Below are 26,955 nucleotides of genomic sequence, written 5' to 3'. Positions count from 1 at the left end.
AGAGCGCCTAAACCAAGCTTCCGAAGTTACTGGCGGCCTCAGGGCCGTTGTGTGTGACCCGGTGTTGCCTTGAAACATGAAATAAATAAAATGGTATTGGCCAATTGTCGAATCACTACTAGAGAAATTACTGAAGAACTAAACATATCTGTTAACTCGTGCCATTCGATTTTAACCAATGCTTTGGGTATGAGACGGGTCGCCGTAAAGTTTGTGCCTAAATTGCTCAGCTTCGACCATAAACAGTGTCGCGTTGACATTGCTCAGAAGATGTCGGACTCCGTCCGCGATGATCCTGATCTGCTCCAGAGGATCATAACTGGGTTTATGGTTTTGATGTAGAAACAAATCCCAAGAGAAGCCGCCGCATCATCCTAGACCGTCGAATGTGATGGTTTTTGCGAACAGTTTTCTTTGATTTCAGGGCTGGCGTTCATTAAGTTCTTGCCTTGCCTTGCTTTACACGAGTTTTAACAGACTCTGCGGCCTCACCTCCTTCATTGTATCATAGGTCGTGGGGACCCCAGATGCTTATAGCGTAGTCTGGTCAATGCCGAACTAGTGCGCAAGAGATGATCCATTGTTTACGTGGCGCCTTGCTCTAGATATTTCCTGCAGTCTTCTCGACCTGTCAACCCCTTTCTGCGAGCCACCAGACAGTGAACAATAAGTGCTCCGTCTATTTTACACAGTCTCTTCTATCGAGTGCCTTCATGAATATCTGTACACTATTCATAGTAATTTCGACACCTTCTTATTGTATTATAAGAAAAACAAAATTGTTGCAACTTTTTGTACAAACCTCGCATGCCATCGTCTCTATTAGTTCCATGTGAAGCTCTGTTCAAACAACCTCCGCTTCTCTCTAAACCAAACATAGCCTTAAACTCAGACGTCTGTTGACAGGCACAAATTGTCTCATACTTTTTGTATCTCTTACTATTAAAGTCACTAAATAAGAATAATTATTATAAAATATAAGTACTTGGAAACAAATACTAAGTTCATTCATATTTTGAAAAAGTTCCTTTAATACTTCTAAATTATGCCTCAACTATGGAGCTCGAGATACTAATGAAAGCAAAAAGTGCGGAATAAATGAATACTAATTGGCAAATGCAAATTTATGCCTCACTTTTGGCCACCCACACACGCACACAAGCACACAACAGAAATTATAATAAAATGCTTGTTGCTCGCTTTTGTCAATAAACGAAATTTGTTTATGCGCTCCTCGTACATATGTATGTATATGTGAGGCTTTATTAAGAGCGATGCAAAGCAGCTCATTTACTTTATGAGCGAAATTAATTTCCTATTATGCGAGTGCTTTAATAATTATTTAAAATATGAAGACCCATTAAATGATGCGAAAGTTCATTAACTGCGTTCGACGAGAGGCGCTAATAGATAATAATAGACGTGCTAATGACAAATATTTATGTAGAAATTGAGGTTTATATGCATAATTCCGCACGAGTATAGGTATGTATGTATAAAAATTGTGTTTGTGTTGGTAGAGTTACGAATAACATCGACTTTAAACGGAACAAATTGTGTGGCATCGAAATGAGAGAAGGATAACAGAAATTTGGCGGACCGAAGACATATGAATATTGATTGACTTCATACTTGAATAAAGAAGAGATGGTTTACTGAGTTTCTTCTGGTTTAAAGAATTGCAGTTCGTCGAGTAGAAAGCTGTAGAAAGATTCTGGGCTCTTGGATAATCCATATTTGTGAGAAGAAGAAGCTTTTATCATTACAATGGAATGAGTAAAAATTTATTAGAAATTAATTTCTCAATGAGTGAGCTAAATGGATCTAAAACCTAGACCAAATTACGAAATAGCTCGGAGTATCTCTTTTGCCAACAGAAACGTTCGAAAGAAAAATGCTCCCAAAGTTTTTTGGCTCTCTACGTGAGCGAAGGGGAGTACCGGATTCGATGGAATGACGAGCTGTTTGAGCTCTTCGGCGATATGGACGGATTGAGGCGTATAAAATCATAAAATACAGCGACTGCGTTGGACGTGTTGCCCGAATGAAAAAAAAACACTCCAACTCGGAAAGCGAATGATAGTGACCGTTCCAAACTCAGATGGAAGAATGCAATGTAGAAACGACTAGCGAAATTGTGCCAACCTGAAGGAGATGATGACCTAGACTTGTGTTCTATTGTCGCTTCCTCTCTTTATAAACCTCCACTCCTCCTACATAATAGTGGCAAAAGTAATCGTTTTCTGCGGTCCATATGAGTGCCCATTCTGTACACAAAACACCTCAGTCTTCAGTGTAATTAATTTTATTTATCCTTACAACCTTAGGTTATCAATTATTTGCTTGAAAATTTTCCGGTTGTAACCTCCCTACAATATACTTTGATCTTGACTTGTTTGAAACCACTGCATTTCTCTTCGCTTCTGTACTCTCTACGGAGTTCCGTGAAAGGTGCGAGGCTCTTAGATTTCTCCGCCGAAGTACTTCGCCAGTTTCTTTATATCAAGACCTCAAAGACTGTTACAACTTTAATCCTTAAGCCTAAAATACCTCAAGTACTACTTAAGTATGAATAAAACTCTAATCGAAAAATAATGTTATGAACAGCCTCTTGGAATGGTATGAATGCAATGTACGAAAGATAAAAAGGTGTTAAGTTACACGTCCTAATTTATAGTTGCTGGCTCCGCAGTAGCTTCGAGACCTTTGGTCCTAACTCTGTATCAAGAAACCTTTCCGCAATATTCACTTATGTGCCAAAAACGTGATTGGATTGTTCGAATGACCCCGGTATATTACAGACTCACACAAAAAAGCAAGTCGCCAAAAGCTCCATACTCCAAAGTGTATGTTTACAAAGCTTAGTAGGCTCATAACAGAATTTCTAAGTTCGAAATACAAAAAATCCGGGTGATCCATGTAAAGATATTTTTTTCAATAACCTTTTTTGACAGATCACGCGTGAGTGGTGTCAAGCTGTCATGTTATTTTTATTCAAAACACGTCCTGCACGCAATGAAGAAATTATAGCAGCCGTAGTTGAGAGTGTAAACGAAGACCGTGGGGAGTCGATTCTGCGCCGTTCTTAGCAACTCGGACTAACGTATGGAACGACTTGGCGCATTTTACGTCGAGATCTTAAATTGAAAGCAAAGATCTTAAGTAAAAAGCAAAATCGCCACTATTGGGATGAAGAGCAACCTGTAGAAATTGAAAAGCTGGCATTTCATCCAGAAAAACAACGGTTTGATGTGGTTTGTGAGCCGGTGGAACCATCTGTGTTCTCGAATTCCATTAAATTTGAAGTTTCTGTGTTTTTTCTTTCAAAAAGTAGAGAACCTCGTAATGGATCACTCTTTAGTTTAGATCTGCTACGGTTCAATTTTTCCACTCTTTGAGAATGAATAGATTTTTCGGGATTCTGTTTCTGATCATCGAATTGAAAAATCGGAGGTTTAATTATCAAAAAAAAAAAATACTTTCAAAAAGTGATTTATGAACTATTTTTATACACATTTTCTCGGACTCATTCTCACTCTCTTTTGCTGTACTCATTCAAAAATAAATTAGTTTCAGAAGACTATGCGGTTAATATTAAGGCGTGACAGAGTTTAATAAACTCATATAGGTGTACAAAAAGGCATACTAATGTGACGGTTTAATGTCATATACTCGCCTCCTTTACCTATTACCTACCACCATATATACTCCATTAACTACAATGTCCTCCCATATGCTCATTGTTTCTCAGGCACAACATCCAGCAGCACCCCTTCAATCGTTTAGCTTAGCGACATGCGAATGAATGAAGAAAAGAACATTGTATGTACCGTTAAAGCGGGCGAGAGCGCAAGGATTTACACGCAACCTAAGTGTGAACTAGAGGTAAGTGGAAGAGTCGCCTTTGTATGACGCGGAACCAATAACAATGGTAACCATTATGATGCGCAGCCTTGGCGACTCGAACAATTCCCTTGAGGTTACCAGCGCTAAATAGGAATGTCGCGCCGTACAAGCGCGAACTTTAATTATTTAAGCCAGTGAGCGAAATTAAGCCAACAAATGGTCCAGAAACGGAGATCATATTCTTAACTCAGGAAGTGATTCTTGGTATGCTGCAAGCTTTATGGAGCTTTATGCAATAAAAATAGCTGGAAGTTGCAAAATAAAAGAGAGAACTCTTATCTGAATTAGATTATCCTAGCTTATTGTTGTTATAGAAAGCCTTAAGCAAGTTTTCCGAGTTACTTTCCCTTTAATTTTTACACGGAGACGATTCAGACAGTTTACATATAATAAATTCGAGATTGGAGTAACTGGGTGAAAAGTCACGTTTTCGAAACCGAAGCAGAACTGTATTACTATCGACAATGTACCACAAGTCACCGGGAAGTAGTGTTTTCTCAAGAGATATATACTATTTTATGCTACCAACAAACAATGCAAAAATCTCCAAATTTGATAGACACTACCGCAACTAGTGTATTTCAACTCCGTCCATCCCAAACTTCGACTCATTGCTTATTGGGCAAACTGTTAATAGTCCTAAAGCTTGCAACTGCCCGCATGTTGAAAGGGGGAGCAGCAAATGATGGTATTAATGGAGAGCGAAGCCACAAGTTCGAATGCATGGCTTTCGGGCTGGTCTGTTGTGAGCCCTCTAACGGTCACACAATACTACACACACAACCCCTTGCGTTGCCATAGCCAGCTTATCAGATGAACGCAGCGTCTACACATACACATACAAACGTTTCTACAACCAGGTACCGTTACTCTTATGGGGCACAATCGGCTATTTGGCATGTTCAAGGCCATAATGAGCTTGACATTGATGAGGCAGATGGAATTTCATTACAAGTATAATTAAATGGCAATGTATGGTGTATCTAAGGTATGCAAGTGTGTGTAGCAAGTCTGCATGTTGCTCCGAAATTGCCATTTTTAGAAATATAAGCAATAATAAACAGTATTTTATCACATGCATATGTGTTAGTGTGTGGTAAATAAGTCCTTGAAGTAATATTCGGTTTGGTAGCAGCAAAAGACGGCAGACACAAGGGTCTGTCTACCGTCTTTATACGTCGAACACATTTTATGTTCTCAATAATACGAACAAAGCTGACACTTGTATTTAAATGGCAACGTCCAGTTAAGGTTACTCGAAAAATTCAATAGTTTTTGTACCGAATACACTTTTTGATATAAAGGGTTACCTACTTTTTAAAGAAAAAACACACCAACTTTAAATCTAATGGGGAATGTTTATTATAATTCGAAAGAACATTCTTTCCCATTTATTTTTTGAAGAGTATCCCTTCCAAATGTTGGCCGAAGCTACATCTCAGGTAGTCCATCCATTGAGTCCAATTTTCGATGACCCGTTCGAGCATTTCGCTTGATAACGAATGACGCGCGTGAGATTTTATTTTACGTTTTGAATTGAAGCGAGATTGCCCGTATAGATTTTAGACTTTACATATCCCCACAGCAAAAAGTTTAACGGTGTAATATGTTGGTGGTCAATCGACCAGCCCAAAACGTGAAATTATGTCATTATGTCGGGATGTGGCGTCATCTTGTTGAGCGAATTGCGTAAAACACATTCTTTACAGAATGAGCGTAAGACTTTCCATGATGAAATGTCAAACAAGCCGGCGACCTGGAATGAATTATGACATTTTTGATATCCAGTCCTAACGTGAATCGACCGGAACAAAATGGTAGTTAGAAGACGCAAGCTCTGAGCTATAAGGCGTATGAGGTAAAACTCTTTGGCCGCTGTTTCCATCTAGTTTGAAACCGAGACTGAGCGTTGTTATGCTGTTAAATTAGTGTCTTCTGTCTAGTCGTGAATTCCGGACTTGTTCGGCAATCGCTAGCTTCAATTTGATGAGTTGCTATTGGTAGCGTCGAATGTTTTGGGTGCCTGGCCAGCAGCAGTTTTGCAGGAGACTGAGTGGCTGATCAGCTTGCCAGGATAGGAGCTCCGTTGGCTTCGAGTGGTTCGATTACCAGCAGCTACGCAGTCAGGACATTGCGACTTTGGGACCGGCGAAATCTCAACAGTTCTAACGAACTCGTTTTCAGTAAGGTCCACCAGTCAATGGTTGTAGGAGTTCTAACTGGACATTGTCCGATTGGAATTCTGGCAATAAGATTGAGTATCTTACCAATGCCAGCTGCATGTTTGGAAGAAGATCAGGTAGAATCATTTCAAAAATTCTTCCTTTAACGTCCCGTCTTGCCAAATCAAGACAAAACAACTCGGATCTCATACCCTTAGACTTACCGGTGCAATACTTGAAATAGAAATAAAAGACCAAGACAGATTTGCGACATCACAAAGGGCTGTACATATCTGTCTAAGTGTGATCCCTCCACAATGCTGAGAGATCAGCCAACCTAACCTAACTTACCGGTAGGGTTACCTATTAATGGTATCACACGGTCTTTTAAGTTTTTAATACAGAATTTACTTCTGATTCCACCAAATACAGGTTTCACATATAATTTTTTGCGTTTTGGATTGTCGTAATGAATTTATTTTTCATCACCAGTCATAAACCGATTCAAAAGCTGCTTCTTTTGCAGCGTTTAAGCCTCATTTCTGACATGCATAATCATCTTTCAACGTCTCTTCGCTTCAATTCAAGTGTCACCCGGATTCTTCTTGTGTTTGACAGCAATCTTCATCGTGTAATATTTACAATTTTTCATCTTCAAACTATTTTGGCCGACCAGGTCATTATTTGTCTTCCAAGCCATGCCATAAAGAAACGTCGAAGACCCCATAAAATACATGTATAATGTATGTATAAATAATCGGCTGAGTCGGTTTTGTTATGGCTGGCTGTATATTTGCGAACTAGTCTCTCCGTTTTTGAGATATGAAGGGTATTATAACTTCGGTGAAGCTGAAGTTAACTATATCTTTTATTTCATCTGCAAATACATATGTATATGACTACCTTAAATAAATCGCAGCATGAAATTGCTGACCACAAAATGAAATTTTAAAGTCCGACTGAGCTGAAGACTGCAGCCGCTTTTTCAATTTTATTATGTCCTGCAATTTTGCTCGCATTAAATATCCCTTATCCTTGAGATATGTTTACTAAGGTATGTGTATGTGTCCTTGCCTGGAAGCAAGCGCTTAGCCCTACAAATGCGAGTATTGGTAAATACAAGTAGCTATTGACCAGCAGGCTGGATTTAAACAGTGTCTATTCAGCTAACATGCGAGTGCACACACACACGCATACTTTATTTATTGTTGCACATGTCCCGGATTATTGTAAAGTTGGCGCTGCGTATGCCATGGCAAGAGCAACAAGTGCATAGAAGCGCGAAATATGCCTCCCGGGCCGCTTTGTTTTGCTTAGCTGCTGCTTGCAACGTCTGTACACACGCAAAAGCAACAGTTGGTGGCTGCATATGTGTTGGTGTATGTATGTAACGAAGGCTCACGGCTGGCGCTATGCATATGTGTTGGTATTTAGTGAACTTAAATGTGCCAGTTCTTGTTGGAATTTAGCTTGCTTCACAACATTTTTCCACCGCAGAGCAATATTGATTTGTTGCGCAACATTTTGGGGGGATGTTGCTGCAACATTTGACATGTGAAACATGTTGTTGTGAGTTGAAATGAAAAGCGGGGAAGTTGAAAAGGCATCTACACTTCGTCGCAGAAACCATAGTCGCATAAATTGTCAATATGGATTGGATATAAGTCTCATTTCAACACACTTTTAAGTTGAAGCTCCAAAAACATTGGAAAACGGATCATTATAGCATTTTTTGCCATTTACAACTGTAGGAGAGCTATTGGGAAGAGGGGGCTTCTTACCAAAGATGGTATTTTGGCTCTACGAAACTGTGGTTAAGTGAATCCCGGAAAACTTGGACCATTGCTTTCCGAAGGCCGCTGTAAGACTCATGGAAGCTGGGTAAATGAAAGAGTCAAAGTGGGCGCTTTCTAAAATTCTCTACTTTTTCAACTGAATCCCTGAAAACTTAGACAAAATTCTCCACTTTTTCGACTGAAGAGTCTTGGGAGTTGGGTAAATGAAAGAGTCTAAGTGACTCTGCTTCTTCGACTGAAGTCTCATGGAAGCTGGGTAAATGAAAGAGTCTAAGTGGGCGCTTTCTGAAATTCGCTACTTCTTCGACTGAATCCCTGAAAACTTGGACAATTGCATTGCATAGTTTATCCCTGCTGGGTATTTTGAAGACGAGTGAAGCTCCTCGAGAAGAGGCAAAGTGCAATTTTTCACGAATGGGTCCAAGCTCAGATTTTCGTAAGAAGCGCTATCTCAAGCATAGTCTAGAGCACAGTCCCTAGCATTAAGGTAGAGTAAATGTATTGCTCCGTAGTGCCTCTTTTAGGGTGGTAAGTACGCTCAAAGTTAGTCAAGGAGTGTCTGTCCTCATTCTCGATAGCTTCAAATTACTTTATTATCTGACTCGCCTGGCTTCCTGGTTATAGCGAAATCGCTAGAAACTGAAAAGCCGATGAGCTCGCAAGAAAGGGCATCCTCGCTCCGATTTCATCATTTCGCGGAAGAATTGGGTCCTCGTCTATCGCAGGAGCTCTGAACTTCGCGTGAGTTTGGCAGGTGATAGTCAGCAACTAGCTTTTGGGCGACTGCGGGAGCCTTCTGGCCTAGTGTGGAACGCAGGAGATCGATTGAACTAAATGTTCTCAGTAAGTTCTCATTGCTCAACTGACTGATCAAAATTATATTATTTTATATCCTTTTATGCTATAAGAGATAAACCTGTGTAGGGTGTTATGGCATCTGTGCAACCGATTTTTTTTCTTCTTGTTTTTAAGTTGCTCAGAAAATCACCTCAAGCACAGCACACAATTTGTTTTCAAAACGGTTTGTATGAATTTAATTTCTGTATAAAAATTCTTGGTATTGAAACTTGCGAATATTTTCTCAGAATACTAGATTTGTATTATTGTTTTTATTGTTATTTTTGTTTGTTTCAATACATTCGTCTAGTCGACTATAAATTCGATTCAACATCTGTCCGTGGAAACATTTTAATTTTTGTTTTTAGCATTCAGATCGTTAAAACCCGCAATGAACAATGCAAAAACACGCACACAAGGACAAGAAATCCGCACACACGCACACACACATACACTCTCAGGCGTGTATTTGTGTCTGCAAAGAGCAAGTTGTTTGCGATTTTCTACATTTTTGCCAAGCTCGTCCATATGCGAGTTGTTATTGCTGTTTTTGTTATTGTTGTAGTTGTTATTATGCCACAAATGCACGGCGAATCGGCTAATTTATTGCTTTATTTGTCCAAATGTTGATCTGCAAGCATACAACCGAACCGAATACATTGTACGAGTAGATTTACGAGCACGTCGCTTTATTATGTGCTAAAAAGTAGTGTAACCTCGAGCGGTGAAGGTGTTCGCTTCGAGGATAATTGCGTGTAAACAGGCTTGATTTAATGAGCGCAATGGAAAATTTGGTGCAAATTTAGAATTCCTGTGAATATATGCGTGGACGCTTAAGTTTGTGCGAAATTGCTAAAAAAAAGAAGAAAAAAATTCAATAAGTACACCAAACGACCCACTGTGCAGCGCCGACTGCTTCAACAAAAATATTTTGGTTTGTTGTTGACAGTTGTGTTTGCCAAATTTCATTTCAACCAGCTGGCACATACATATAAAATATTAATACTACATAACATTGTACATATGTTTCTCTATATATATGTACGTCCGTCTGTGTAGCATATCCAGTGATTTGTCTGAATTTATTTACAAAAGTATTTTGTCGACTTGTCTAACTTAATGTCTTTCATTTCAGGGCTTTCTTAAATTAATTTCGTAGACTTTCGCTACTAAACTGCTCAGTTGTGGTTTTTGTTGTTATTCTAAGTTTTCATTGCATTTCGTAAGATTTATATTGTTTGCGTGACGTCATCGGCAGTCGGCATTTTAGTCACAGTTTAGTAAAGACTTTACGACTTTTTCATTCCTATAAAAATATATATATAGACTTCAGCATCTCTATTTTTATACATTTGCTCAACAGCAGCGCATATACATACAAATCTCAAGCTATTTTCTGCTCAAAATTATTTTTTAATAGCAGAGATTATACAAGGCAATAAAGCGTCGTTTAAAATTTTTTATGAGGTTTTTGCTTTTCAATTATCACTTTATCTTTATCTTCAAGGACATATTTTTAATGCATGTATTTATACAAAAAAGTACCGTTAATATGTTTAGAGTTACTTTACCCGTAGGAAATCAGCAAAAGAAGAAATAACCTGAACTACTTAAAGTTTACCCAAATATCAGCTAAGAGAAAACCACTATGAGGGTGTGTTCTAGTCTAAAAATTGAAACAAAAAATCGACTTTGTTTTCAAAGTTTGAAGCTTCCAAAATATGCCCTTCGACGGATTTGTAAAATTGCGCGGTTTTCTACTTCAAATATGATAAAAATCTTTGTTATACATCTCTCTATTGCGCCTGCTTCGGATGTAAAATTTTAAATTGAAATATTTTTAAAAAATTCGAAAATGTAAAGCAAAAGGGACTTCCTTTTTTTAAAGTTGGAGCCATTTTGTGAATATTTTTTCTTTGGCAAAGGTCAACCCGATAGCGGCACTAATTAAGAATTTTTTCAATTTGTTTATTTTAAATCACTTTTTCTTCTTCATTGGCGTAGACATCGCTTACGCGGTTATAGCCAAGTTTACAACCGCGCGTTAGTCGTTTCTTATTTTTGGCTGTTTGGCGCTAATTGGAGACTCCAAGTATAGCCAGATCCTTCACCACCTGATCTTTTCAACAAAGTGGAGGTCTTCCTCTTCCTCTGTTTCCCCTGGGAATAGTCTCAGTGCTGGAGTCTTCTTTTCCATCGGGACACCATGACCTAGCCAGCTGTCTATGTCAATGTCGTTATATATCTCGAACAGCACATCTTTCCATCGAATGCGCTATTCGTCGTGGCCAACACGCAAAGGACCATAAATCTTTCGCAGAACCTTCCTCTCGAAAACTCGTAACGTCGACTCATTAACTGCTGTCATTGTTCAAGCCTCTGCACCATATAGCAGGACGGGAATGATGAGTGACTTATGGAGTTCGGTCTTTGTTCTTCGTGAGAAGACTTTACTTCTCAATTGCCTACTCAGTCCGAAGTTGCACCTGTTGGCAAAAGTTATTCTGCCTTGGATTTCGAGGCTGACATTATTGTTGATGTTGATACTGATTCCAAGATAGACGAAATTATCCAAGACTTCAACCGTGACGTGTGTTGCAAGTTGCGAGTAAGAATACTGTTTGTTTGATGACAGGAGATATTTCGACTTGCCAACCAGTATTAGTTTTGCGGGGGTACCAAAGAGGGTAGAGCGACATAAAGATCAAAAATTGGCGCCTAGTGAATATTTGCTCAGTTGATTTTCCAGTTGGGACATTCTGAAATTTTCTTCTTCTTCAACTGCACCTTGAAAAACTTACAGCGTTGCCCAGTGTACTTCTGATGGTTTTTCCTTTGTTGCTGGAGAGGAGGCGTTGTTAGGATTGAAGCTCGGTAGGAAGATTAGAAGAATAGTTTTCTGTTAAGAGCTCTGCTATCTCAATTACTACTTGCTATTAGCAAAGTTGGAGTTCTAAATGGACATTGTCTTACGGTAAGTAAAAGTTGTGTGGAGGAAGGTAAGCTAGAAGTAGGTTGAAGGTCGAAACATCTCAGAAGTCATACTATCGGTGAGCCAGGTGAAATAGCCTCCTCAACAGATTTGTAACAGTCACAGAGTCGCTTTATGGAGGTATTTTCGATTAAACGTAGGAGTTTTAGGTATCACAACAGACTGTCGTTCCCAACTGTTCAAGTGAGATCGTCATTGTTACAGGAAATTACTGTCATACTGTTTTAAGCGAACTTAGACTAAAAAGTAGAAAATGAACTGCATACATTGTGACAAAAAAGTACTTGGAAATTATAACTGCCGATGAGATATATGTAGGTTTCTGATTTTGACATGCAAACAAGTCAAAAATCATCGGAATGGTGGGAAAAAAAGGAGTCGAAATCAAAAAACCACGCCAAAGTCGTTCAAAAACCAAGCTGGTGCTCTTTGTTTTTCGTTATTCGTAGTTTGGTGGATCATTACTTTGTTCTGGAGGGATAGACGGTGTATCAGGATCTATTTGGCTGCGTTGAAGTATTTGTTTGGATGCACAATTCATGGATTTTACAGGATGGAATTGCACCATTGCGTCGAGCGGCGATTGTGACCGAATAAAGCCAAAAACGCCATGAATACCATCGATCAACCACCGCATTCACCAGCTTTAGCTGATTTTTTTTTTGTTCCCCAAACAGAAATTGCCGCTCCGTGGAACCCGTTTTCAGTAGATCAAAGCGATCAAACAAAATTCGTTGAAGGAGCTGAAGGCCATCCCAGAAACTGCTTGTGAAAAGTGTTACGAGAATGGGAAAAATTTTCTGCAACCAACACATTAGAAATAACAGCCTACCGTTCTTCTCAGTTGTGGTCAAATAATCTGAACAAATTTTGACATGCGGATTATAAATTCTATAGAGATTATAAATACCTAACGATTTTACTGACAATAAAGGTTTCATTTATATTAGTTAGATATTAGGTGAAATATACATCGTTTATCCGTGTTCCCAAAGAAATCGCTATTGGGAAAAAGCTGGAACGGTCGATTTTCTCAAGTTTTTTTTCTTCTGAGGCGAATGTTTTATCGGCAAAACCGTTGGCCATAGACAAATACTGGTCGTAATCACTTGGTACTAGGTTCGGATTATAAGCTGGGTGCATAAGAGCTTCCAAATTAAGCTTATGCAATTTGTAGCTGGTCATTATCGATATGTGTGGTCTAACATTGTCCTAAAAAACAACAAAATTTATCAACTATTGGCCACAGCTGGCGACTTCTGGGCGGTTGTTTCATTTAGACGGTGCAATTGTTGACACTAAAGCTCTGAATTAATAGTTAGGTCATGCGAGCTCAGAACATAGTGATGATTCTCTGCATATCCCACCAAATGCAAAGCTGAGCCTGCCTTATCGACAATTTTGACTTGGCCAGCGTTGTATATTAATCATAATAAGTTCCATCAAAGCCATCTCTTTCTTATTATTTGTATAGAAGCGTTAGCATATTGAGATCGGTGGATTATTTTACCAAAATTATTTTGCTACCTTGTTCAATGTAGCCCTCAGAAGCTTTGAAGTATTGTACTATTTATCAAATTTCCAATGCAAAAATCGCCTTATAAGTCCATTAATAAAAGTGTATGTATATATGTATGTATGTGTGCAAGCATGTGCCGCCATCAGACAAGGTTTTTATTGGTATGACAAAAATATTTATATTTTACAATTATTTATTGTTGGCGCTAAATGAATGCCAAGTTAAGCGCTGCTATTTTGTTGTTGCTACCACAAACCTACAAACAAATGATCGCTTAACCTTTGCATGTAGCAAAATGCCAATATACGCACGGAATATATTATTACTTTTTCATTATTAATAATTCCAGTGTTGCTCAAAGTCGAAATGATACGGAGTAGATAAAAACCTACTATTTATATATATTTATATATGTATATGTACATCTGTTTGTTTGATGTTGCACGCGAAAGCAAAGACCGCACCAACTTATACGTATACACAAGCAAGTTCACAAAGCATATCAGTATGTTTGTATAGTATGTATGTATGTATGACGGTTTTGTCTACATGCACACGCAGTTGAGCGCATTCTCACAGAAATTCCAACAATGCTGCTGCATGCATGACCAATTAGTTAAGTAGTACGTGCAAAGTATCTCATCAAAAAAATTACAACATTAGTTAAGTAGTTGTGCGAGATTTAGCGGTGAATTAACAGCGTTGCGCTCACGCTTTCAGTATGGCCGAATTAATGAAAGTGCGGCACACACATATATTCGTATGCATATCTGTTGCATTTGTAGCGCAGATCTTTTCAAAAAACACCAGAGGCATTCATGCATTCACCTACAAAATTTATAATTTGACAGGATCCACCAGGAAACGCTGTCCGATTCGACTAAGTCAATTTCTTTTTGTCAAGTAAATACCAAGCTCCTTCTCTGTCCAGATACCGACGAGGAAGCTATGGGTGGGAAGAAGCATAATGTAAAACTAGCTGTTTTAGGAAATGAAAACTGGCTGTCTTGTGAATTGATCCTAAATTTTAAGTGTATTATTCGACAGAATGTGGTTCTTTCACTCCTCATACAACTGCGTTACCTGCCAAAGTGCAGAGCCGCAACAAAATCCTCAAGCCGCTAGTTCATGGGGAAAAGACAAAGCAACGTTGTGGGCAACATAGAAGACAATCGGCCGACCGGTCTTGAACTATGCCGCACTGATATGAAATGCAGATGATGTAGTTTCAGATGTATCAGAACACTAAATTCCGTACTGAACATTGACACAGCGAGGCTGGTATCCGGTTAAGGAACATAACGAACTTCTCTCCAAGCTGTGTCTGCTGGGATGCTTTCGTTCCCAGCCTTATGAAATAAGAGTGCCCTTTTCCCACCTTATCAAATTTGCGGAGCCCAGCAATTCCGTGGAACTGGTCTTTAATTTCTTGAAATACCGATTTGAAATTTTCCACACGACCATTCTTCTAAACAAAGCTACTAATTTGTCGAAACTTCCGAAATCGTCCTAATATAGCATATCCAAACCGACCGCTCAGAAACAAGTTCTTGCGAGGATTTTTTTTTATATTTTTATCCAGACTCAAATGTTTCACGCAAATTTTTCCCGCAGGGTATGAGCGCTCATAGTAAACGAGAGCGTGTCGTGCAGTCAGCGGAGTTAATGTGCGCAATTAAAGCAATGTGCAAAAAAAAAGTAAATCACATATAAACATATTTACTTAAAGCATGTGAAATGTTTTCACTTGTTTAACGGTAATTAATGGCAATGCACTTTTAGTGAAGTGTGTGTAGACGAGTTCAGTGGATGCGAAGAGTGATTTATTTTTTGAGACTATGCAACTGGGTGCGATTATATTTTAGAGAGTGTCAACTAGCTTAATTTTATATAAATGCGTTGAGTTAGATTTTTATCTACTTCTAGAAGAGTGGCGATTCACTGTTAAAAATGCGTGGCTCTTCAGCTATTTTCGGTTGCAGGAGCGTTATTTTTATCAGCAAAAAATTATGTAAAGTTAAGGCAAACACAGAGTTCAGCGCACCGCATTGAGGTTTGCATGCAAATTCAAAGATTTTTTTATCTCTTCCATTTCAATTATATTTTTCAATGATAGTACGTCGTTTGTTTCGCTGATTGCGTGCCAACTGCACTTGAACAATGTACTGAAAAACATTTTTTTGTAGTTTTTTTCAAACAATTTTGTAGTCAACGCAGTTTATTGAAATAATGCATGCAATGAACTGCTGAAATGTGTTCTTGGCAATTTTGAAGTTTTGATAAAAATTTATGAACATATATACATATACATACATACATATACATACATATGTATATACATAGAGAGGTGCGATTTTTTAAGTAAAAATTTTTGGTGTAAAAATTATGATTTCAATTTTTAATTCCAATTGTGGGATTAAAAAATATAATTTCCGACAATAATTTAAAAAGTTTTGATTGCGATTAAAAAATAAATTAATCAAAAAATTAAAATTAAGTTAATTAACAAGTTATATTTTAAAAATTTAAATGAATTAAAATATATATTTTAAAAATTAAATCAATTCAAAAATTATATTTTAAAAATTAAATTAAATTAAAATTAAACTAATTAAAAAATTAAATTAATTAAAAAATTATTTTTTATAAATAAAAATAAATTAAAATTCCCTTTTTTAATTCTGATACTGCGATTAAAAATTAAATTAATTAAAAAATTATATATCAAAAATTAAATTTTTTAATTTTGTTATTGCGTTTAAAATTTGAAAAGTAAAATTAATTTAATCAAAATTATGTTTTAAAAATTAAAAAGAGGCCAAAAATTTAAAATTGAATTTTAAAAATTAAATTAATTAAAAAATTATATTTCAAAATGAAATTAAATTAAAATTAAATTTTTAATGCAATATCAGCTATTAAAATTATAATTAAACTAATTAAAAATTATGTTTTAAAAATGAAATGAAATTAAAATTAAACTAAGTAAGCAATTAAAATTAAATTTAAAAAATCAAATTAATTAAAAAAATTTGATTTTAAAAACTAACTAATTTAATTTCAATTCTGATATTGCTATTAAAAATTGAAAATTAATATTAAATTTTAAAAATTAAATTAATTAAAACATTATATTTCAAAAATTAAATTGAAAAAATAAATTAATTTTTTAATTCTGCTATTGCGATTAAAAATTGTAGACTAAATTTGGGATTAAAAATTAAGAGATTTTTTTTAATTTTATGAAATAAAAATGGATAAAGAAATAAGATTTTCATATTGCTAACTAAAATAATATAATTAAGACTAATTAAATACCATATTTTATTAAAAATAAGATTCTCTTCTCAAAAGATAATTAAAGTAATAGAAAACAAAGTAGGCGAGAGCCAAAAAATGCTAATTTTGAAACAATTAATTTTTTTAATTTTTGTGATTAAAAATCTATAACTTGTAATTAAGATTTTCTGGTTCCGTAATGTATTATTTGCAATCCTATATTTATAAAAATTATTGTGATTTCGCAGATAAAGCTCTTATTTATAAGTTAAATTTGAATTTATTACACAAATTTACAAACAATTTTTTTTTATTATTTATAAAAATTACTTAAAAATATTTTCTTTAGCGTACCACAGTAACTATGTTATTATATAAAGCTTGTAAAAGAAAAAAGTGAATTCTTTTATAACTAATAGTTTGGGGAACTATAATATAAATTTTTCATAGCGTTTTCAAGTAATAAGAAATATCTCTATAATTTTCTTCTAATTAATTTATAATATTTTCCTCAACATGTTCATTGTCATATCCAACTACCACTCCATTTGCTTGTCATCAGCAAATGCTTGCAGCGCTGACCTCAATGTTGTTTATACAAGTTAATGTGACAGTTGGCAATGCCATAATTTTATCTGCTCCAACTTAATTAATATGAGCTTTTCTATTCTAATTTTGTAAACATTTCAGCGCCAAGCTGCATTCGAAATATTTTTAGAATTATGTCATGTTATTTTAAAATGTCATTTTACTTTTATTGTCGCTACATATGAATATTCAAACAATTTTTTACATTACTTACTATTGCTTCCATTTTATTGAGGTAGTTAGGGCGTATGAGTAACGTGAAAAAGGGTTTATTGTAATAAAATGAAATAGTATATTAGTGCAGAAAATGATAAAAATGAAAGAAATTCATAGTAAGTTGAAACCTATCGGAAACGGAAGTTAAAATAACTAACATTAAGGGAAAAATTATTTCTAAGGACGGGAAAGCGAGGGTGAGGGCCTGCATTTACTTTTAAGGGCTAGGAATGGTTAAAATCGATTTCTGGCAAAACTACCTGCCCTCTAGAAAAAAATTATATGGCAATGTTGTAGATAATGAAATGATCTATACACGTTTTACATACAAACTTTTTTCGCATAACCTCAAAATTTTTGTAAAAATTCACAAAACCCAGATTTTGGGTTTCTATTTTTTTTTTGTGCAAAAATATTTTTTTTTCATCAAATTTGACGTAAATTTAACTTCACAATCACAATCATACCATTTTTTTATTAAAAATATTTGTTGTTTCTCTTTATATTATTTTTTACCTAATATCGAAAAAATATCCAAATTTTTAACCAAAAAATCTCAAGTCCAAATTTTGGATTTTTTCAAAATCTGAGTAGGTCTTATGATTGCCAAAATATCGTGTTTCTTATGGTATTAAAAATACGTACATACAAAACTATAGTATATTTACTCAGAAAACGCAAAAAATACCTCACTTTAATTTTGAACTGTACGATCCGTTTCAAGGCTCCAAAATACTGCAGAAAAATCAGATGAATTTTCTTATTAAAAAAAAACCTTCAACTAATTCTCACTTCTCTTTTTCTAACTTTCTGCTTTTTTACATATGTTTATTGACTTCGAAGAAGCTACAAAGCATCAACAAGTCGGCAAAATATGTTTAGATATCATTTAAAGTCATTTATATTTCAATAAAGATATAGTTTTAACATTTAATGGCATTTGAAACAAATTTTCAATAAAATATTATTTTGTTTTTTTAGTTTTCGCACTTTTATTTTCAATTTCGTATTTTACATCCACACTACTTTCAAACAAAACAGAAATCATAACAAACTGTTGCCACACAGATGTTGCTAAACATTTCACCTCAGCAACATTTGCCTTCCACGCTGCGCTGCTCACAAGCGACGCGTGAGAGAGTGAAAATCAAAGTGGTGTTTTTGGCTTACAACAGAGTGTGTTGCTTATGGTGGCGTGGATGAGGTGTAAATTGTATATCTTTAAGATACAGCGCCAAGCAACAAGCTGCAGTTGAGTAGCCAAGCACCGGCTGCGTGAGAGACACCGGCATGTAAGGTAGCTGTGTATGTGCTTGAGTGTATGGGGCTGCGGGCTGCTTGTGGGTGAGCGTTGTTGGTTAGCAAGGTGAGAGCGTAGCGCCAGAATAACCAACAGCAACCTCCAACTCGTTAGCAGCAACAACTTTACACTCGGCTTCGTCAATAAGTGGCGCTGCCAGAGTGTGGTTTTTGATGGATTTTTTAGAAGCGGAATATTTGGTGATAAAAATTATATTATCTATATGAAATATTTTAGAAATTAATTCTAGGAAATTTTTGGGAGTGCAATATTTGGTTCTGAGGTATATTTTTTAGTTTTTCTCGATTGTATTAAATATTTATGTGTATATATGTATGTTTTCATAGCCTGATCGGGGTATATTACGTTTGTTATTTTAAAAGGAGTTTGTTACACTAAGAAGAAAACGCCAGAAATCTTAAAGGGTATATAAGTATATTATATATACTATCAGCGGGACGAATGAGTAAATTTAGACATTTCTTCTATTTGTAAGGCTGTATATACGAACTGAGAGACTAATTTTTGAGATATTGATCTAAAATTTTGCTCAACCTTTTTTCTCTCCAATAAAATGGTCATTTGTCAGAACCGCCGATATCGGACCACTATATCGCATAACTGCCATACAAACTGAACGATCGGCATCAAGTGCTTGTATGGAAAACTTTTTTAATTGACGAGATAACTTCAAGAAATTTTGCTTATGTTATTGCCTAAGACAACGATACAATCTCCAAAAAAATTGTTCAGATCGGATCACCATAGCATATAGCTACCATACAAATTGATCCATCAAAATCAATAATAAAGAACCCAATACTGTCAATATGGCAACTCCACACCTGCGCTCCGGCGTTCTGTGCCAACAACAAATGCGACCGTCCACATTGGCGTCAGCGCCAACGTCAAGCACGAAGAGCACGACGCGCAGCGCAAACAAGCAGAGCTGGCCGCTAATAGCTGCGGACGTCGCTTGACAATGAGCTCCAGCGTTGGTTGTGTGCGAATTATCCGCACACTTTGAGTTCAGTTGCGTTCTGACAGAATTTAAAGATACACGTATCGCGGCGAAACGATAAAAGATACCCACAACACATTTCGAACGCTTCGAGAGCGGGCTCGCGCGCGCTTCTTTAGCTCGAGAACGCACAAACACGAAACAAAGCAAAGCAGAAAGAAAATCGAAAAAATATATATGTATAAATTGAAAAGCAAATCCAGTTGAAGTAGTGAAGTGTAGTGAAGCCAAACTGGCAAGAAACAAGCAGAAGCCAGCAAGCGATCAAAGAAAGAAGGCATGTAATAAAGAAAGAACACGACGACCCGAAGTGCAAAGACAAAGCTAATTTACTCGCCGCGCAACGGGCAAATAGCAAAGGTACCAGCAAGCGTGCAAATAAATAGACTGACTGACAGACGGTGGACTTACTTCGAAGACGGCTGCAGATACCCAAGCGCGGCGTGACAAATTGCGTTGCGTTTGCGGATTTGCGTGTACGCCGCTGAGTTGGGTTTGAACCGCGTGGGGGGCGCGTTGCAGTTGCAGCTCTAACGCCATACTTACACACCAACAACAACAACAACTAACAGAGTTTCTGATGCCATGACCATAGCGAAAACAAACGCTTCTCGGTTAATATTTCACGCCTCGCTGCTGGATCGTAGACGACATTAGCGTTCCATTAGCTTGTCACGTTTTATCAGCGCGTTCAGTCCGGTCCGCTGTGCGTGCCTCTATATTTAACAAAGAAGTGCTTATCGGCGATATCCCTTGTTAATGTGCGCGTTACGAGCGCGCGATACAAGCTCGGCCAATAAAAGTGAGCAGAGTTTTCAGCTGAATTACGGTAATTGTGTTAATTTCGCGATGGAAGCTGCTACCGAGGGCGATAGTGTCGGTTCTTTCATTGGCTTAAGCCATAAAGTCGTGTTTGTTGTTGTTTTTTTGCTTTTCATGACCTAGGTTAATCTTTAGTTTTGTGGCGATGCTCGTAAATTAGTGGCGGAATGTCAAGAGAAAAGCTAGGGTGTCCAAATATTTTGTATTTGTATGGTGGAAGGGAATAACTGAGCTGACTAATCTCCAAATAAATTACACTTTGGGGGGGTGATTTTTTTAAGTTTATAGAACAAAGGAAAGTATCCTGCAAGTTTTGTGGCGAAACGCGTAAAAATCCTGATTTGGAATGTTTCAAAAATTTATTTATTGGCTTGGAACGTAAGGAATCATAAAAAAATACTTGTTTTGAAACAAGTACCGCAAGCCAAGACTTCATGCTAGAACTGTCAGTATTTATGGAAAACTACTATACATTTTTCCTAATCCAAAGACTTCGGATCCATAGTGACCATTCTAAAACCTCGTCCGTTTTGTCGCCCTATCTTACCTCGTCATTCAACTCTAAACATCTTTTCCAGACAGCATCTCATGGCGCTGTTTTTCTAAGACCCGGCCTTTTAAGTTTAGCTGCTTTCTTGAATTGTAAATATGTTCTTGGTGATCTTTGTAATTACTGGAAAGTTTGAAGAAATCAGTTATTAGCCTCAGGGCAAAGTTCAGTGTACTATCTACTCTTCTCTGGCTTGCCTAGACTACAGTTCTTTGAGCGGGTTTCTAAGGTATGATTCTTGTTTCGGAATTTCTCCAACTAATTTTGGTTATGCGTTCGAAGTATTAGGTTTCTGGGGCATATAATGAAGAATACCCGGTCTTTTTATGCTACGTAGACCCGAGTGTCCTAGAAACGAAGTGGATACAATCTTTGCACTGACTTTGCAAGATGTTTGTCAAGTGTTTTTTATTGTTTTCGAGAAAAATTTGGCAATATCTCCTCCTCCAACCTTTCACTGGGAAGGATTTACACTCAGCGCTCCCGCTTTGAAGCGTGTACTTGGGATCGCTGAAAATATTCACTCTACGAGTAGATTTACTCAGTTGTTAAGCTCTAAGAACTTGAAATTCACAATTTGAAAAAGATAAATTCTATCCATGGTGTGCAGAAGGATTCCATAATTATCTCTCAACGTGTCCTCAAGATACCGAAAGCTTGTTGCAGTTGTGAGCAGTCCTCCAAGAATTCTAAGTTCTGCGTTTAAAATGTAAGCTCAAGTTTTCAGCCCCAAACCCCAATCCAAAGTTCTAAGCTTCAATTACAAGTTCAAGTCTTCAGCATTTCCTGCTAAACTTCGAATTCCTGTGAGGCCCCTTAAAATCGCGCTTGTTTACGCTCAAGTCACGACGACTAGGCCAGATTCCGGAGTTAAACGTGCGATTTTAGAGAATTCATAAATTTTTCTAATTTCACTGCCATTCCGTCCTCGCCCAAAGCCCTTTACGGGCTCGAAAACACACTTGCCACCCGCAACTCGTCCGCCTTCAACACACCCACGAACGGCACAAAGCAAAAATCACGTACCATCACAAGTATCTACGAAGCAGCTGCGGTGTAGAGGGGTATCACCAAAGCCAAGCAAAAGCAGTCAATGTAATCAACGTTGCATAGTAAATTACAAGCTGACAGACAGACATACATAAATACACACAGCGTCGCCGCCGCCTTTGCATACCTGAGCGTGCCACTGTCGCATATATACATGTGTGTTTAATATATGTATATGTACATATTTGTGTGTGTGTGTGAAGACATAGCGTTCGTTGTAACTGCGGTTTTGTAACAAAGCCAATACGCGAGCCACCGCGTCCCACCATTTTCCCGCGACGTGCCACCCAGCGCGTCGTAGCCGGTGCAATGCAGCGCTAATGGAGCGGAGCTCAGTGTCGCGCCGTCACCTGAAAGTGGCTGTAAAGCGCACAGCCCAGTGCCGCTAACGCTTCGTTTGTTGCGGCTGTTGTTGTTGTTGGCGCGTTTAACTCGCACATTTGTTTATTTTGTTAATATCATTAATGTTGTTGTTGCTGCTGTTGCTGTAAGCAAAGCCGCTAGCGCTGCTTGTGTCTGTGAGCATTTATTTTTTTTGTTGGCTCTTTGTTGGCAACACTCATCTGTGTTCTGACACACACACATACATACATATATAACTATGAATGTGCGCGAGTGTGAGAGTATTGATGCTTCTGCCTATAGAAAATTCTTATTTGGTTTCGTGTAATTGTTTGCTCTTCTTCTTCTTATTGTTTCTTTATCTTCGTGTTTTTGTTTAATTTGACTTTGTTAGCAGCAGCGGTAACAGCGGCAACAACGCTGAGCGCGTTAAAACGTTTTTCGTTGAATTATTCGAAAGTGATTTTTTTTTATTTTTTTTAATTTAAAATTAATTTATTAAATTAAATTAAAAAATTAAGAAAATTAAAAAAAAATAAGAAAAAAATTTCGTTGCCAAAATAATTAAATAGTGTTATGTGTTGCTTACTTCTCGCGCACACTGTGCGCTTTGGCCCAAACAACCGCGTAGTAATTAATTTTGTTTCGGAAAAATCAACAGAAGCCGAAAAATTCCTTCAAATAAAACGCTAAATAACTAAACAAAAATTAAAAAAAAAATAACAGCAGCTTTGTTGTATAAAAAATAGCAAAAATACACACACACACCACCGCTAGAAAAATATTTCTTTTAAGATACTATTTTTTGATCTTTTGCTTGCCAGCCACAATCGGTATTGTGTACTTCTGTAGAAAGAGCGCGATCTTTGGCTCTCACTCTCTCTCTTGGCTGCACGGTTAGGGCTCTCATACTCGTTATTTGCAATAAGTGTTCGGAGTGTAAAAAAGTGAATAAAAATCTGTGTTTGATTGCTTCCAAGTTGAAATGAATCAGAAATTCTCAATTAAGAATCAATATGTGTGCAAGTGGACATTTAGAGAAGAGAAAAATATTAAAAAAAACAATATTCCATTAAATAAATTAGGCTGAAAGTATAATGCTTATAAATATATTTTAATACAAAATGAAATATATTTTTTAACCAAAATAAAAATTTTGAAGTTAGTTTTCCTTGAGTTAAATTTTTATATTTTAATCAAAAAAGTATTTTTTAACCAAAAGTTTTAAAATTTATCTTTTTTTAATTAGTTTTCTTTAATTTAGAAATTTTTTATATATTAATTGAAAAAAAATTAACCAAATAAACATTTTGAAATTTCTTTTTATTTTAAAGTTATTTTCTTAATTTAAATTTTTATACATATTTTAATCAAAAAAATTGTTTAACCAAAATAAAAGTTTTAAAATTTATTTTTTTAATTAATTTTCCTTAATTTAAATTTTTATATTTTAATAAAAATAAAACTTAACCAAATAAAAATTTCTTTTACTCTAAAGTTATTTTTCCTTAATTTAAATTTTTATATTTTAATCAAAAAATATTTTTTAACCAAAATAAAAATTTTAAAATTTATTTTTTAACTAACTTTTCCTTAATTTAAATTTTTATATTTTAATTTAAAATAATAATTTACCAAAATAAGAGATTTTGAAATTTATTTTATTTTAAAGTTATTTTCTTAATTTAAATTTTTATATTTTAATCAAAAAAATATTTTTAACAAAATAAATTTTAAAATTTATTTCTTTTTAAATTAATTTTCCTTAATTTAATTTAAAAAAAATTTAACCGGTTACAAATTTTTAAATTTCCTTCATTTTAAAGTTATTTTTCCTTAAATTTTTTTCTATTTAATATCAAACATTAAACAGAATCAAATTTGTTTTTGAACTAAACGAACAAAATTTTAATTTTAATTAGTTTTCAGTTCATATTCCTATAAACAGTTTGTATCAAAAATATTCAAAAACTAAAAAAAATATATAAATTCTGAAAAATATGATATTTTGTTTAAAGAAGCCGTTAAAATGGTTATATGATATAAAAGAGCTTCAATCAAAAATATTAGAATTTTTAGAAAATAAGCAAAACTTTCATTCATCAGCAAAAAATTTCAAATTTAAAAAAAATTTCAAAAAATCTCAACTTTCAAAACATTGAATTTTTTTTTAGCTTTTATCAGTTTTGTAAGCAGAAAATTTTAGTAAATTTTAAAGACAATTCAACTTAAACAAGTGAAAAAATATTACAACAAATTTTTAAGTGAAATAAAATAAAAAAATCGGTTTTTGAAAATCAAATTGGTTTTTGAAAATCAAATCGGTTATTCAAAATGTATGTTCAATCTTCCTTAGATAATTTAACATAAGTTAAATAAAAATTTGTGTAATATTCATATCAGAAAGCTCTATATTTATGCTAAAAATTAAACAAAAGAAGTGAAAAAATTCTATTTTAAAATCAATAAAAAAATAATAATAAATAAATAAATAAAGAAACCCCCACAAAAATATTTATAAAATACAGGAAAAAATAAATAAATCCCCTCAATAAAATATTTATATATTTAAGTGCATAAGTAAGTGTGTTCTTCGAATTTATGCAGAAATATAACTACAATTACAATTGCTTGCTGGATCGCACAATTTTATATTAAATACGCTCAATTACAGCGGCTGATCAAACAGGTGAGTGGAAAAATATCGAAATATTAAATAATGCATAGCGGAATCATGTGTAATGCAGCACTGATTTTAATACCGTAAAAAAGGGGGAAATAAAGTTGTCTATAATGTAAGTTGTCAACTTACAGGTTTTACTTGGAAGCTTACTAAAAAAGAGTACTTAAGTAGTTGTACTATTTTCATGGGCATAACTAGTACAAAACATAAAAATTTCATCGATTTGCATTTCAATTCAATTAAATTTGATTACTTAAAACATTTGTAAATTTCAAAAAGAGAGAAATAAAGACTGATTCAATTTGAGGTTCCCTACCTTTTTAAAGAAAAAGCACATAAACTTCAAATTTAATGGGGAATGATAATAAATCATCCGAAGAAAATTCTTTGGCTGTTATTTCTTGAAGATAATATTTATCAAATGTTGGCCGCGGCTACGTCTCAGATGGTCCATCCGTTGAGTTCAATTTTCGATGACTTTTTCGAGCATTTCGACCGCTAACTGGCGAATGACACGTGTGATGTTTTGCTTCAAGGCCTGAAGCGAAGTGAGATTGCCCACATAGACTTTAGACTTTACATATCCTCACAAGAAAATGTCTAACGGTGTGATATCACACGATCTTGGGGACCTATATACCGGTCCAAAATGAAGTGTTCTCTCAATAAATCCATTGATTGATGCGATCAGTGAGAAGTGGCGCCGTCTTGTTGAAACCAAATGTCACCGAGATCACGAGCTTCAATTTCAGGCATCAAATAGTGCTGATTCTTACAAGTGAACTAAATATTTATAATTAGTCCTCTTTTAAATAAATAAATAGTCGGTTATTATGGTGCGATAACAATCGCCATTGACAGTAACGTTCTCACCGGCTTCGCTGTTGAAGAAATATGGATTTATAATGCCACCGTCGACCACTGAATCGTTTACACTCTCAGTACATCTGGGAAGTTCATTTTTTTGTGGAAGGCGTCCATTTTATCAAATATCAAAATTTTGACTAGTTCTCTTCTTATTATCTCTACTGATCTATTGTAATAATATATATATTTTTGTTTGTACTTTGGATTTTGATATAATTTGTAGCAGAAAAGCCTTCCATACGGACTGACACCTTTTTCGATTAAAGGAAACCTCAATTTTTCAAAATTACACCGATTATTAAGTGCATAGTTCAACTCTGTAGACGAACAGTTTTTATTGATTCATTAAATAAAATTATTCTCTGAAAAAAATCACCAAAAAACCAATTTTTTCTGACTATCAAATAGCTATAAACCTTTAAGTGTAAGATAAACTCTTTATGATAGGTCTATATTTGAAGAACATTTTTGACATTTTCAAATGTAATGACCAGGTCACGGACTTTATTTTTCTGCTATCTAGGCACAAAACTGAGTTTCAATAATAGTACAGCAAAGTCTTTTTTAACCTCAAATAATAATCTAGTGTAAATGTTATATATACTCACTTTTGAACAATCCTCCTCCACTAATATCTTACTATCCAATCTACAGTTTCCTCTGCAAAACAAAATACTTAAATTTATACACGATCTCACAAGATGTTCATTACAGCAGGTGGTCCTCAATGTTAGAACTCATTCATAAAATAGCAAATTAAAATATACATACATACATACATAGTCAGCTGACGAGCAGCCATTTATCACTCAAGTCACACAAATTCTGAACGCCTTTTTAAGCGCACATTCTACGACTCAAGCGGCGCGCAACACACACGATGACGCGAAATGGGGGTCATATGATGCGAGTTGAACGAAACCAAGTTTGCACTTATGTAAGTTTGTACGAACATGCACGATTGATATTCAACGGTGAAGAAATGAATGAACATACAAAAGCAAACAGCAGCGTGTAGAATAGAA

The 26,955-nt window shown here is 35.5% G+C and overlaps 1 long non-coding RNA gene across 1 annotated transcript in view; it reads left to right on the top strand.

Annotated features, from left to right (window-relative positions):
* Nucleotides 1-24,903: 24,903 nt before the first annotated feature.
* The window catches only part of LOC120771888, a 91,068-nt gene continuing 89,016 nt past the window's right edge, over nt 24,904-26,955 (top strand). The window contains exon 1 of the long non-coding RNA XR_005705009.1: nt 24,904-25,069. This is a non-coding gene — a long non-coding RNA (uncharacterized LOC120771888). The remainder of the gene's footprint in view (nt 25,070-26,955) is intronic.

The sequence above is a fragment of the Bactrocera tryoni genome, chromosome 3 (assembly GCF_016617805.1).
Source record: "Bactrocera tryoni isolate S06 chromosome 3, CSIRO_BtryS06_freeze2, whole genome shotgun sequence".
Classification (NCBI taxonomy): domain Eukaryota; kingdom Metazoa; phylum Arthropoda; class Insecta; order Diptera; family Tephritidae; genus Bactrocera; species Bactrocera tryoni.
This window is presented reverse-complemented; position numbering and strand designations above follow the sequence as displayed.